The sequence below is a fragment of the Camellia sinensis genome, chromosome 12, assembly GCF_055761805.1.
Source record: "Camellia sinensis isolate YWXY chromosome 12, ASM5576180v1, whole genome shotgun sequence".
Classification (NCBI taxonomy): domain Eukaryota; kingdom Viridiplantae; phylum Streptophyta; class Magnoliopsida; order Ericales; family Theaceae; genus Camellia; species Camellia sinensis.
This window is the reverse complement of record NC_138972.1, coordinates 21635337-21648489: the sequence shown is the minus strand read 5'-3', so window position 1 is coordinate 21648489 and position 13153 is coordinate 21635337.

Genomic DNA, 13153 nt, shown 5'->3' with positions numbered 1-13153 from the left:
AATTGGCGACTAACATGTTTGGTCGGGAAAATATGACTTTTTGCGACTAAAGTGTTTTAGCTACTAAATGGATTAGTCGCAGTAATTATATACTTAGCGATTAAAAATTTAGTCGGCAAATATAACTTTTTCGCGACTAAAAAATTTTTTAGTCGCTAATTACTTTCCGCGACCCTCAATTGGCGACCAAAGTGGCGACCAAAAAAATTAGTCCCGGATAACTTTTGCCGACTAAAAATGGACTTTTGCCGACCAAATTTTTAGTCGGCAAAAGTGCGTATTCTTGTAGTGAGCGCAAAATATCGCGATGCGCAAAATCGCGCGACAAATGCATGCAAAATGCAAGTAATGTGCACAAAATAGTGCGATGAGGTGCGCAAGATAGCGCGACAAAATGCATGGAAAATGCAAGTAATGTGCACAAAACAGTGCGATGAGGTGCGCAAGATAGCGCGATAAAATGCATGCAAAATGCAAGAAACGGTCACAGCGTAAAATAGCGCGATATGCAAAATAGCGCAACAAATGCATGCAAAATGCAAGTAATGTGCACAAAACAGTGCGATGAGGTGCGCAAGATAGCGCGATAAAATGCAGGCAAAATGCAAGTAATGTGCACAAAACAGTGCGATGAGGTGCGCAAGATAGCGCGATAAAATGCATGGAAAATGCAAGTAATGGTCACCGCGCAAAATAGTGCGATGAGCAAAATAGCGCTATAAAATGAAAGCAAAATGCAAGTAATGTGCACAAAATAGTGCGATGAGGTGCGCAAGATAGCGCGATAAAATGCATGCAAAATGAAAGCATTGTGCACAAAACCGTGCGATGAGGTGCGCAAGATAGCGCGACAAAATGCATGCAAAATGCAAGAAATGGTCACAGCGCAAAATAGCGCGATGCACAAAAAAGCGCGACAAATGCATGCAAAATGCAAGTAATGTGCACAAAATTGTGCGATGAGGTGCGCAAGATAGCGCGACAAAATGCATGCAAAATACAAGTAATGTGCACAAAACAGTGCGATGAGGTGCGCAACATAGCGCGACAAAATTCATGCAAAATGCAAGTAATGTGCACAAAACAGTGCGATGAGGTGCGCAAGATAGCGCGATAAATATCATGGAAAATGCAAGTAATGGTCGCAGCGTAAAATAGCGCGATGCGGAAAATAGCGCACAAATGCATGCAAAATGCAAGTAATGTGCACAAAACAGTGCGATGAGGTGCAAAACATAGCGCGACAAAGTCATGCAAAATGCAAGTAATGTGCACAAAACAGTGCGATGAGGTGCGCAAGATAGCGCGATAAAATGCATGGAAAATGCAAGTAATGGTCACCGCGTAACATAGCCCGATGCGCAAAATATCGCACAAATGCATGCAAAATGCAAGTAATGTGCACAAAACAGCGCGATGAGATGCGCAAGATAGCGCGATAAAATGCATGCAAAATGCTAGAAATGGTCACAGCGCAAAATAGCGCGATGCGCAAAATAGCACGACAAATGCATGCAAAATGCAAGTAATGTGCACAAAACAGTGCGATGAGGGGCGCAAGATAGCGAGGCAAAATGCATGGAAAATGCAAGTAATGGGCACAAAATAGTGCGATGAGGTGCGCAAGATAGCGCGAAAAATGCATGCAAAATGCAAGAAATGATCACAGCGCAAAATAGCGCGATGCGCAAAATAGCGCAACAAATGCATGCACAATGCAAGTAACGTGCACAAAACAGTGCGATGAGGTGCCCAAGATAGCGCGATAAAATGCATGCAAAATGCAAGTAATGTGCACAAAACAGTGCGATGAGGTGCGCAAGATAGCGCGGTAAAATTGAATGCAAAATAGCGCGACAAATGCATGAAAAATGCATGTAATGTGCACAAAACTGTGCGATGAGGGGCGCAAGATAGCGAGACAAAATGCATGGAAAATGCAAGTAATGTGCACAAAACAGAACGATGAGGTGCGCAAGATAGCGCCAAAAAATGCAAGCAAAATGCAAGAAATGATCACAACGCAAAATAGCGCGATGCACAAAATAGCGCAACAAATGCATGCAAAATGCAAATAATGTGCACAAAATAGTGCGATGAGGTGCGCATGATAGCGCGATAAAATGCATGCAAAATGCAAGTAATGTGCACAAAATAGTGCGATGAGGTGCGCAAGATAGCGTGATAAAATGCATGCAAAATGCAAGTAATGTGCACAAAACAGTGCGATGAGGTGCACAAGATAGCGCGGTAAAATGCATGCAAAATGCAAGAAATGGTCACAGCGCAAAATAGCGCGATGCGCAAAATAGCGCGATGCGCAAAATAGCGCGACAAATGCATGCAAAATGCAAGTAATGTGCACAAAACAGTGCGATGAGGTGCGCAAGATAGCGCGATAAAATGCACGCAAAATGCAAGTAATGTGCACAAAACAGTGCGATGAGGTGCGCAAGATAGCGCGATAAAATGCATGGAAAATGCAAGTAATGGTCACCGCGCAAAATAGTGCGATGAGCAAAATAGCGCTATAAAATGAAAGCAAAATGCAAGTAATGTGCACAAAATAGTGCGATGAGGTGCGCAAGATAGCGCGATAAAATGCATGCAAAATGAAAGCATTGTGCACAAAACCGTGCGATGAGGTGCGCAAGATAGCGCGATAAAATGCATGCAAAATGCAAGAAATGGTCACAGCGCAAAATAGCGCGATGCACAAAAAAGTGCGACAAATGCATGCAAAATGCAAGTAATGTGCACAAAATTGTGCGATGAGGTGCGCAAGATAGCGCGACAAAATGCATTGAAAATGCAACTAATGTGCACAAAACAGTGCGATGAGGTGCGCAACATAGTGCGACAAAATGCATGCAAAATGCAAGTAATGTGCACAAAACAGTGCGATGAGGTGCGCAAGATAGCGCGATAAAATGCATGGAAAATGCAAGTAATGGTCACCGCGCAAAATAGTGCGATGAGCAAAATAGCGCTATAAAATGAAAGCAAAATGCAAGTAATGTGCACAAAATAGTGCGATGAGGTGCGCAAGATAGCGCGATAAAATGCATGCAAAATGAAAGCATTGTGCACAAAACCGTGCGATGAGGTGCGCAAGATAGCGCGACAAAATGCATGCAAAATGCAAGAAATGGTCACAGCGCAAAATAGCGCGATGCACAAAAAAGCGCGACAAATGCATGCAAAATGCAAGTAATGTGCACAAAATTGTGCGATGAGGTGCGCAAGATAGCGCGACAAAATGCATGCAAAATACAAGTAATGTGCACAAAACAGTGCGATGAGGTGCGCAACATAGCGCGACAAAATTCATGCAAAATGCAAGTAATGTGCACAAAACAGTGCGATGAGGTGCGCAAGATAGCGCGATAAATATCATGGAAAATGCAAGTAATGGTCGCAGCGTAAAATAGCGCGATGCGGAAAATAGCGCACAAATGCATGCAAAATGCAAGTAATGTGCACAAAACAGTGCGATGAGGTGCAAAACATAGCGCGACAAAGTCATGCAAAATGCAAGTAATGTGCACAAAACAGTGCGATGTGGTGCGCAAGATAGCGCGATAAAATGCATGGAAAATGCAAGTAATGGTCACCGCGTAACATAGCCCGATGCGCAAAATATCGCACAAATGCATGCAAAATGCAAGTAATGTGCACAAAACAGCGCGATGAGATGCGCAAGATAGCGCGATAAAATGCATGCAAAATGCTAGAAATGGTCACAGCGCAAAATAGCGCGATGCGCAAAATAGCACGACAAATGCATGCAAAATGCAAGTAATGTGCACAAAACAGTGCGATGAGGGGCGCAAGATAGCGAGGCAAAATGCATGGAAAATGCAAGTAATGGGCACAAAATAGTGCGATGAGGTGCGCAAGATAGCGCGAAAAATGCATGCAAAATGCAAGAAATGATCACAGCGCAAAATAGCGCGATGCGCAAAATAGCGCAACAAATGCATGCACAATGCAAGTAACGTGCACAAAACAGTGCGATGAGGTGCCCAAGATAGCGCGATAAAATGCATGCAAAATGCAAGTAATGTGCACAAAACAGTGCGATGAGGTGCGCAAGATAGCGCGGTAAAATTGAATGCAAAATAGCGCGACAAATGCATGAAAAATGCATGTAATGTGCACAAAACTGTGCGATGAGGGGCGCAAGATAGCGAGACAAAATGCATGGAAAATGCAAGTAATGTGCACAAAACAGAACGATGAGGTGCGCAAGATAGCGCCAAAAAATGCAAGCAAAATGCAAGAAATGATCACAACGCAAAATAGCGCGATGCACAAAATAGCGCAACAAATGCATGCAAAATGCAAATAATGTGCACAAAATAGTGCGATGAGGTGCGCATGATAGCGCGATAAAATGCATGCAAAATGCAAGTAATGTGCACAAAATAGTGCGATGAGGTGCGCAAGATAGCGTGATAAAATGCATGCAAAATGCAAGTAATGTGCACAAAACAGTGCGATGAGGTGCACAAGATAGCGCGGTAAAATGCATGCAAAATGCAAGAAATGGTCACAGCGCAAAATAGCGCGATGCGCAAAATAGCGCGACAAATGCATGCAAAATGCAAGTAATGTGCACAAAACAGTGCGATGAGGTGCGCAAGATAGCGCGATAAAATGCACGCAAAATGCAAGTAATGTGCACAAAACAGTGCGATGAGGTGCGCAAGATAGCGCGATAAAATGCATGGAAAATGCAAGTAATGGTCACCGCGCAAAATAGTGCGATGAGCAAAATAGCGCTATAAAATGAAAGCAAAATGCAAGTAATGTGCACAAAATAGTGCGATGAGGTGCGCAAGATAGCGCGATAAAATGCATGCAAAATGAAAGCATTGTGCACAAAACCGTGCGATGAGGTGCGCAAGATAGCGCGATAAAATGCATGCAAAATGCAAGAAATGGTCACAGCGCAAAATAGCGCGATGCACAAAAAAGTGCGACAAATGCATGCAAAATGCAAGTAATGTGCACAAAATTGTGCGATGAGGTGCGCAAGATAGCGCGACAAAATGCATTGAAAATGCAACTAATGTGCACAAAACAGTGCGATGAGGTGCGCAACATAGTGCGACAAAATGCATGCAAAATGCAAGTAATGTGCACAAAACAGTGCGATGAGGTGCGCAAGATAGCGCGATAAAATGCATGGAAAATGCAAGTAATGGTCACGGCGCAAAATAGCGCACAAATGAATGCAAAATGCAAGTAATGTGCACAAAATAATGCGATGAGATGCGCAAGATAGCGCGATAAAATGCATGCAAAATGCTAGAAATGGTCACAGCGCAAAATATCGCGATGCGCAAAATAGCGCAACAAATGCATGCAAAATGCAAGTAATGTGCACAAAATTGTGCGATGAGGTGCGCAAGATAGCGCTACAAAATGCATGCAAAATGCAAGTAATGTGCACAAAACAGCGCGATGAGATGCGCAAGATAGCGCGATAAAATGCTAGCAAAATGCTAGAAATGGTCACAGCGCAAAATAGCGCGATGCGCAAAATAGCACGACAAATGCATAAAAAATGCAAGTAATGTGCACAAAACAGTGCGGTGAGGGCGCAAGATAGCGAGGCAAAATGCATGGAAAATGTGAGTAATGGGCACAAAATAGTGCGATGAGGTGCGCAAGATAGCGCGAAAAAATGCATGCAAATTGCAAGAAATGATCACAGCGCAAAATAGCGCGATGCGCAAAATAGCGCAACAAATGCATGCACAATGCAAGTAACGTGCACAAAACAGTGCGATGAGGTGCCCAAGATAGCGCGATAAAATGCATGCAAAATGCAAGTAATGTGCACAAAACAGTGCGATGAGGTGCGCAAGATAGCACGGTAAAATTGAATGCAAAATAGCGCGACCAATGCATGAAAAATGCATGTAATGTGCACAAAACTGTGCGATGAGGGGCGCAAGATAGCGAGACAAAATGCATTGAAAATGCAAGTAATGTGCACAAAACAGTACGATGAGGTGCGCAAGACAGCGCAAAAAAATGCAAGCAAAATGCAAGAAATGATCACAACGCAAAATAGCGCGATGCACAAAATAGCGCAACAAATGCATGCAAAATGCAAATAATGTGCACAAAATAGTGCGATGAGGTGCGCATGATAGCGCGATAAAATGCATGCAAAATGCAAGTAATGTGCACAAAATAGTGCGATGAGGTGCGCAAGATAGCGTGATAAAATGCATGCAAAATGCAAGTAATGTGCACAAAACAGTGCGATGAGGTGCGCAAGATAGCGCGGTAAAATGCATGCAAAATGCAAGAAATGGTCACAGCGCAAAATAGCGCGATGCGCAAAATAGCGCGACAAATGCATGCAAAATGCAAGTAATGTGCACAAAACAGTGCGATGAGGTGCGCAAGATAGCGCGATAAAATGCACGCAAAATGCAAGTAATGTGCACAAAACAGTGCGATGAGGTGCGCAAGTTAGCGCGATAAAATGCATGGAAAATGCAAGGAATGGTCACTGCGCAAAATAGCCCGAGCGTAAAATAGCGCACAAATGCATGCAAAATGCAACTAATGGGCACAAAACAATGCAATGAGATGCGCAAGATGGCGCGATAAAATGCATGCAAAATGCTAGAAATGGTCACAGCGCAAAATAGCGCGACAAATGCATGCAAAATGCAAGTAATGTCCACAAAATTGTTCGAGGAGGTGCGCAAGATAGCGCGACAAAATGCATTGAAAATGCAAGTAATGTGCACAAAACAGTGCGATGAGGTGCGCAACATAGTGCGACAAAATGCATGCAAAATGCAAGTAATGTGCACAAAACAGTGCGATGAGGTGCGCAAGATAGCGCGATAAAATGCATGGAAAATGCAAGTAATGGTCACGGCGCAAAATAGCACACAAATGAATGCAAAATGCAAGTAATGTGCACAAAATAGTGCGATGAGATGCGCAAGATAGCGCGATAAAATGCATGCAAAATGCTAGAAATGGTCACAGCGCAAAATATCGCGATGCGCAAAATAGCGCAACAAATGCATGCAAAATGCAAGTAATGTGCACAAAATTGTGCGATGAGATGCGCAAGATAGCGCTACAAAATGCATGTAAAATGCAAGTAATGTGCACAAAACAGTGCGATGAGGTGCGCAACATAGCGCGACAAAATGCATGCAAAATGCAAGTAATGTGCAAAAAACAGTGCGATGAGGAGCGCAGGATAGCGTGATAAAATGCATGAAAAATGCAAGTAATGTACACGGAACAGTGCGATGAGGTGCGCAAGATAGCGTGATAAAATGCATGCAAAATGCAAGTAATGTGCACAAAATAGTGCGATGAGGTGCGCAAGATGGCGCGATAAAATGTATGCAAAATGCAAGAAATGGTCACAGCGCAAAATAGCGCGATGCGCAAAATAGCACGACAAATGCATGCAAAATGCAAGTAATGTGCACAAAACAGTGCGATGAGGTGCGCAAGATAGCGCGATAAAATGCATGCAAAATGCAAGTAATGGGCACAAAACAGTGCGATGAGGTGCGCAAGATAACGCGATAAAAGGCATGGAAAATGCAGGTAATGGTCACAGCGCAAAATTGCCTGATGCGCAAAATAGCGCACAAATGCATGCAAAATGCAAGTAATGTGCACAAAACAGTGCGATGAGGTGCGCAAGATAGTGTGATAAAATGCAAGCAAAATGCAAGTAATGTGCACAAAACAGTGCGATGAGGTGCGCAAGATAGCGTGATAAAATGCATGCAAAATGCAAGTAATGTGCACAAAACAGTGCGATGAGGTGCGCAAGATGGCGCAGTAAAATGCATGCAAAATGCAAGAAATGGTTACAGCGCAAAATAGCGCGATGCGCAAAATAGCGCGGCAAATGCATGCAAAATGGAAGTAATGTGCACAAAACAGTGCGATGAGGTGCGCAAGATAGCGCGATAAAACGCATGCAAAATGCAAGTAATGTGCACAAAATAGGGCGATGAGGTGCGCAAGATAGTGCGATAAAATGCATGGAAAATGTAAGTAATGGTCACAGCGCAAAATAGCCCGATGCGCAAAATAGCGCACAAATGCATGCAAAATGCAAGTAATGTGTCCAAAACAGTGCGATGAGGTGCGCAACATAGCGCGACAAAATGCATGCAAAATGCAAGTAATGTGCACAAAACAGTGCGATGAGGTGCGTAAGATAGCGCGATAAAATGCATGGAAAATTCAAGTAATGGTCACAGCACAAAATAGCGCGATGCGCAAAATAGCGCACAAATGAATGCAAAATGCAAGTAATGTGCACAAAACAGTGCGATGAGGTGCGCAATATAGCGCCATAAAATGGATGGAAAACGCAAGTAATGGTCACGGCGCAAAATAGCGCGATGCGCAAAATAACGCACAAATGAACGGAAAATGCAAGTAATGTGCTCAAAACAGTGCGATGAAATGCGCAAGATAGCGCGATAAAATGCATGCAAAATGCTAGAAATGGTCACAGCGCAAAATATCGAGATGCCCATAATAGCGCGACAAATGCATGCAAAATTAAAGTAATGTGCACAAAATAGTGCGATGAGGTGCGCAAGATAGCGCGACAAAATGCATGGAAAATGCAAGTAATGTGCACAAAACAGTGCGATGAGGTGCGCAAGATAGCGTGATAAAATGCATGCAAAATGCAAGTAATGTGCACAAAACAGTGCGATGAGATGCGCAAGATAGCGTGATAAAATGCATGTATAATGCGTGTAATGGGCACAAAACAGTGCGATGAGGTGCGCAAGATGGCGCGGTAAAATGCATGCAAAATACAAGAAATGGTCACAGCGCAAAATAGCGCGATGCGCAAAATAGCGCGACAAATGCATGCAAAATGCAAGTAATGTGCACAAAACTGTGCGATGAGGGGCGCAAGATAGCGAGACAAAATGCATGGAAAATGCAAGTAATGTGCACAAAACAGTGCGATGAGGTGCGCAAGATAGCGCAAAAAAATGCATGCAAAATGCAAGTAATGTGCACAAAACGGTGCGATGAGGTGGAAAGATTGCGCGATAAAATGCTTGGAAAATGCAAGTAATGGTCACAGCGCAAAATAGCCCGATGCGCAAATTAGCGCACAAATGCATGCAAAATCCAAGTAATGTGCACAAAACAGTGCGATGAGGTGCGCAACATAACGCGACAAAATGCATGCAAAATGCAAGTAATGGGCACAAAACTGTGCGATGAGGTGCGCAAGATAGCGCGATAAAATGTATGCAAAATGCTAGAAATGGTCACAGCGCAAAATAGCGCGACAAATGCATGCAAAATGCAAGTAATGTGCACAAAACTGTGCGATGAGGGGCGCAAGATAGCGAGACAAAATGCATGGAAAATGCAAGTAATGTGCACAAAACAGTGCGATGAGGTGCGCAAGATAGCGCGAAAAAATGCATGCAAAATGCAAGAAATGATCACAGCGCACAATAGCGCGATGCGCAAAATAGCGCAACAAATTCATGCAAAATACAAGTGATGTGCACAAAACAATGCGATGAGGTGCGCAAGATAGCGTGATAAAATGCATGCAAAATGCAAGAAATGTGCAGGAAACAGTGCGATGAGGTGCGCAGGATAGCGTGATAAAATGCATGCAAAATGCAAGTAAAGTGCACAAAACAGTGCGATGAGGTGCGCAAGATGCTCAGTAAAATGCATGCAAAATGCAAGAAATGGTCACAGCGCAAAATAGCGCGATGCGCAAAATAGCGCGACAAATGCATGCAAAATGCAAGTAATGTGCACAAAACAGTGCGATGAGGTGCGCAAGATAGCGCGATAAAATGCATGGAAAATGCAAATAATGGTCACAGCGCAAAATAGCCCGATGCGCAAAATAGCGCACAAATGCATGAAAAATGCAAGTAATGTGCACAAAACAGTGCGATGAGGTGCGCAACATAGCGCGACAAAATGGATGCAAAATGCAAGTAATGTGCACAAAACAGTGCGATGAGGTGCGCAAGATAGCGCGATAAAATGCATGGAAAATGCAAGTAATGGTCACGGCGCAAAATAGCGCGATGTGCAAAATAGCGCACAAATGAATGCAAAATGCAAGTAATGTGCACAAAACAGTGCGATGAGAGGCTCAAGATAGCGCGATAAAATGCATGCAAAATGCTAGAAATGGTCACAGCGCAAAATATCGTGATCCGCAAAATAGCGCGACAAATACATGCAAAATGCAAGTAATGTGCACAAAATAGTGCGATGAGGTGCGCAAGATAGCGCGACAAAATGCATGGAAAATGCAAGTAATGTGCATAAAACAGTGCGATGAGGTGCGCAAGATAGCGTGATAAAATGCATGCAAAATGCAAGTAATGTGCACAAAACAGTGCGATGAGTTGCGCAAAATAGCGTGATAAAATGCATGCAAAATGCATGTAATGGGCACAAAACAGTGTGATGAGGTCCGAAAGATGGCGCGGTAAAATGCATGCAAAATGCAAGAAATGGTCACAGCGCAAAATAGCGCGATGCGCAAAATATCGCGACAAATACATGCAAAATGCAAGTAATGTACACAAAACAGTGCGATGAGATGCGCAAGATAGCGCGATAAAATGCAAGCAAAATGCAAGTAATGTGCACAAAACAGTGCGATGAGGTGCAAAGATAGCGCGATAAAATGCATGGAAAATGAAAGTAATGGTCAGAGCGCAAAATAGCCCGATGCGCAAAATATCGCACAAATGCATGCAAAATGCAAGTAATGTGCACAAAACAGTGCGATGAGGTGCGCAAGATAGCGCGAAAAAATGCATGCAAAATGCAAGAAATGATCACAGCGCACAATAGCGCGATGCGCAAAATAGCGCAACAAATGCATGCAAAATACAAGTAATGTGCACAAAACAATGCGATGAGGTGCGCAAGATAGCGTGATAAAATGCATGCAAAATGCAATTAATGTGCAGGAAACAGTGCGATGAGGTGCGCAGGATAGCGTGATAAAATGCATGCAAAATGCGCAAGATGGCGCGGTAAAATGCATGCAAAATGCAAGAAATGGTCACAGCGCAAAATAGCGCGATGCGCAAAATAGCGCGACAAATGCATGCAAACTGCAAGTAATGTGCAGAAAACAGTGCGATGCGGTGCGCAAGATAGCGCGATAAAACGCATGCCAAATGAAAGTAATGTGCACAAAACAGTGCGATGAGGTGCGCAAGATAGCGCGATAAAATGCATGGAAAATGCAAATAATGGTCACAGCGCAAAATAGCCCGATGCGCAAAATAGCGCCCAAATGCATGCAAAATGCAAGTAATGTGCACAAAACAGTGCGATGAGGTGCGCAACATAGCGCGACAAAATGGATGGATAATGAAAGTAATGTGCACAAAACAGTGCGATGAGGTGCGCAAGATAGCGCGATAAAATGCATGGAAAATGAAAGTAATGGTCACGGCGCAAAATAGCGCGATGCGCAAAATAGCGCACAAATGAATGCAAATTGCAAGTAATGTGCACAAAACAGTGCGATGAGGTGCGCAAGATAACGCGATAAAATGCATGGAAAATGCAAGTAATGGTCACGGCGCAAAATAGCGCGATGCGCAAAATAGCGCACAAATGAATGCAAAATGCAAGTAATGTGCACAAAACAGTGCGATGAGAGGCGCAAGATAGCGCAATAAAATGCATGGAAAATGCAAGTAATTTGCACAAAACAGTGCGATGAGTTGCGCAAGATAGCGTGATAAAATGCATGCAAAATGCAAGTAATTTCCACAAAACAGTGCGATGAGTTGCGCAAGATAGCGTGATAAAATGCATGCAAAATGCATGTAATGGGCACAAAACAGTGCGATGAGGTACGAAAGATGGCCCGGTAAAATGCATGCAAAATTCAAGAAATGGTCACAGCGCAAAATAGCGCGATGCGCAAAATATCGCGATAAATACATGCAAAATGCAAGTAATGTACACAAAACAGTGCGATGAGGTGCGCAAGATAGCGCGATAAAATGCAAGCAAAATGCAAGTAATGTGCACAAAACGGTGCGATGAGGTGCAAAGATAGTGCGATAAAATGCATGGAAAATGCAAGTAATGGTCACAGCGCAAAATAGCCCGATGCGCAAAATATCGCACAAATGCATGCAAAATGCAAGTAATGTGCACAAAACAGTGCGATGAGGTGTGCAACATAGCGCGACAAAATGCATGCAAAATGCAAATAATGGGTACAAAACTGTGCGATGAGGCGCGCAAGATAGCGCGATAAAATGCATGCAAAATGCTAGAAATGGTCACAGCGCAAAATAGCGCGATGCGCAAAATAGCGCGACAAATGCATGCAAAATGCAAGTAATGTGCACAAAACTGTGCGATGAGGTGCGCAAGATAGCGAGACAAAATGCATGAAAAATGCAAGTAATGTGCACAAAACAGTGCGATGAGGTGCGCAAGATAGCGCAAAAAATAGCGTGCAAAATGCAAGAAATGATCACAGCGCACAATAGCGCGATGCGCAAAATAGCGCAACAAATGCATGCAAAATACAAGTAATGTGCACAAAACAGTGTGATGAGGTGCGCAAGATAGCGTGATAAAATGCATGCAAAATGCAAGTAATGTGCACAAAACAGTGCGATGAGGTGCGCAAGATAGCGTGATAAAATGCATGCAAAATGCAAGTAAAGTGCACAAAACAGTGCGATGAGGTGCGCAAGATGGCGCGGTAAAATGCATGCAAAATGCAAGAAATGGTCAAAGCGCAAAATAGCGCGATGCGCAAAATAGCGCGACAAATGCATGCAAAATGCAAGTAATGTGCACAAAACAGTGCAATGAGGTGCGCAAGATAGCGCGATAAAACGCATGCAAAATGCAAGTAATGTGCACAAAACAGTGCGATGAGGTGCGCAAGATAGCGCGATAAAATGCATGGAAAATGCAAGTAATGGTCACAGCGCAAAATAGCGCACAAATGCATGCAAAATGCAAGTAATGTCACAAAACAGTGCGATGAGGTGCGCAACATAGCGCGACGAAATGCATGCAAAATGCAAGTAATGTGCACAAAACAGTGCGATGAGGTGCGCAAGATAGCGTGATAAAATGC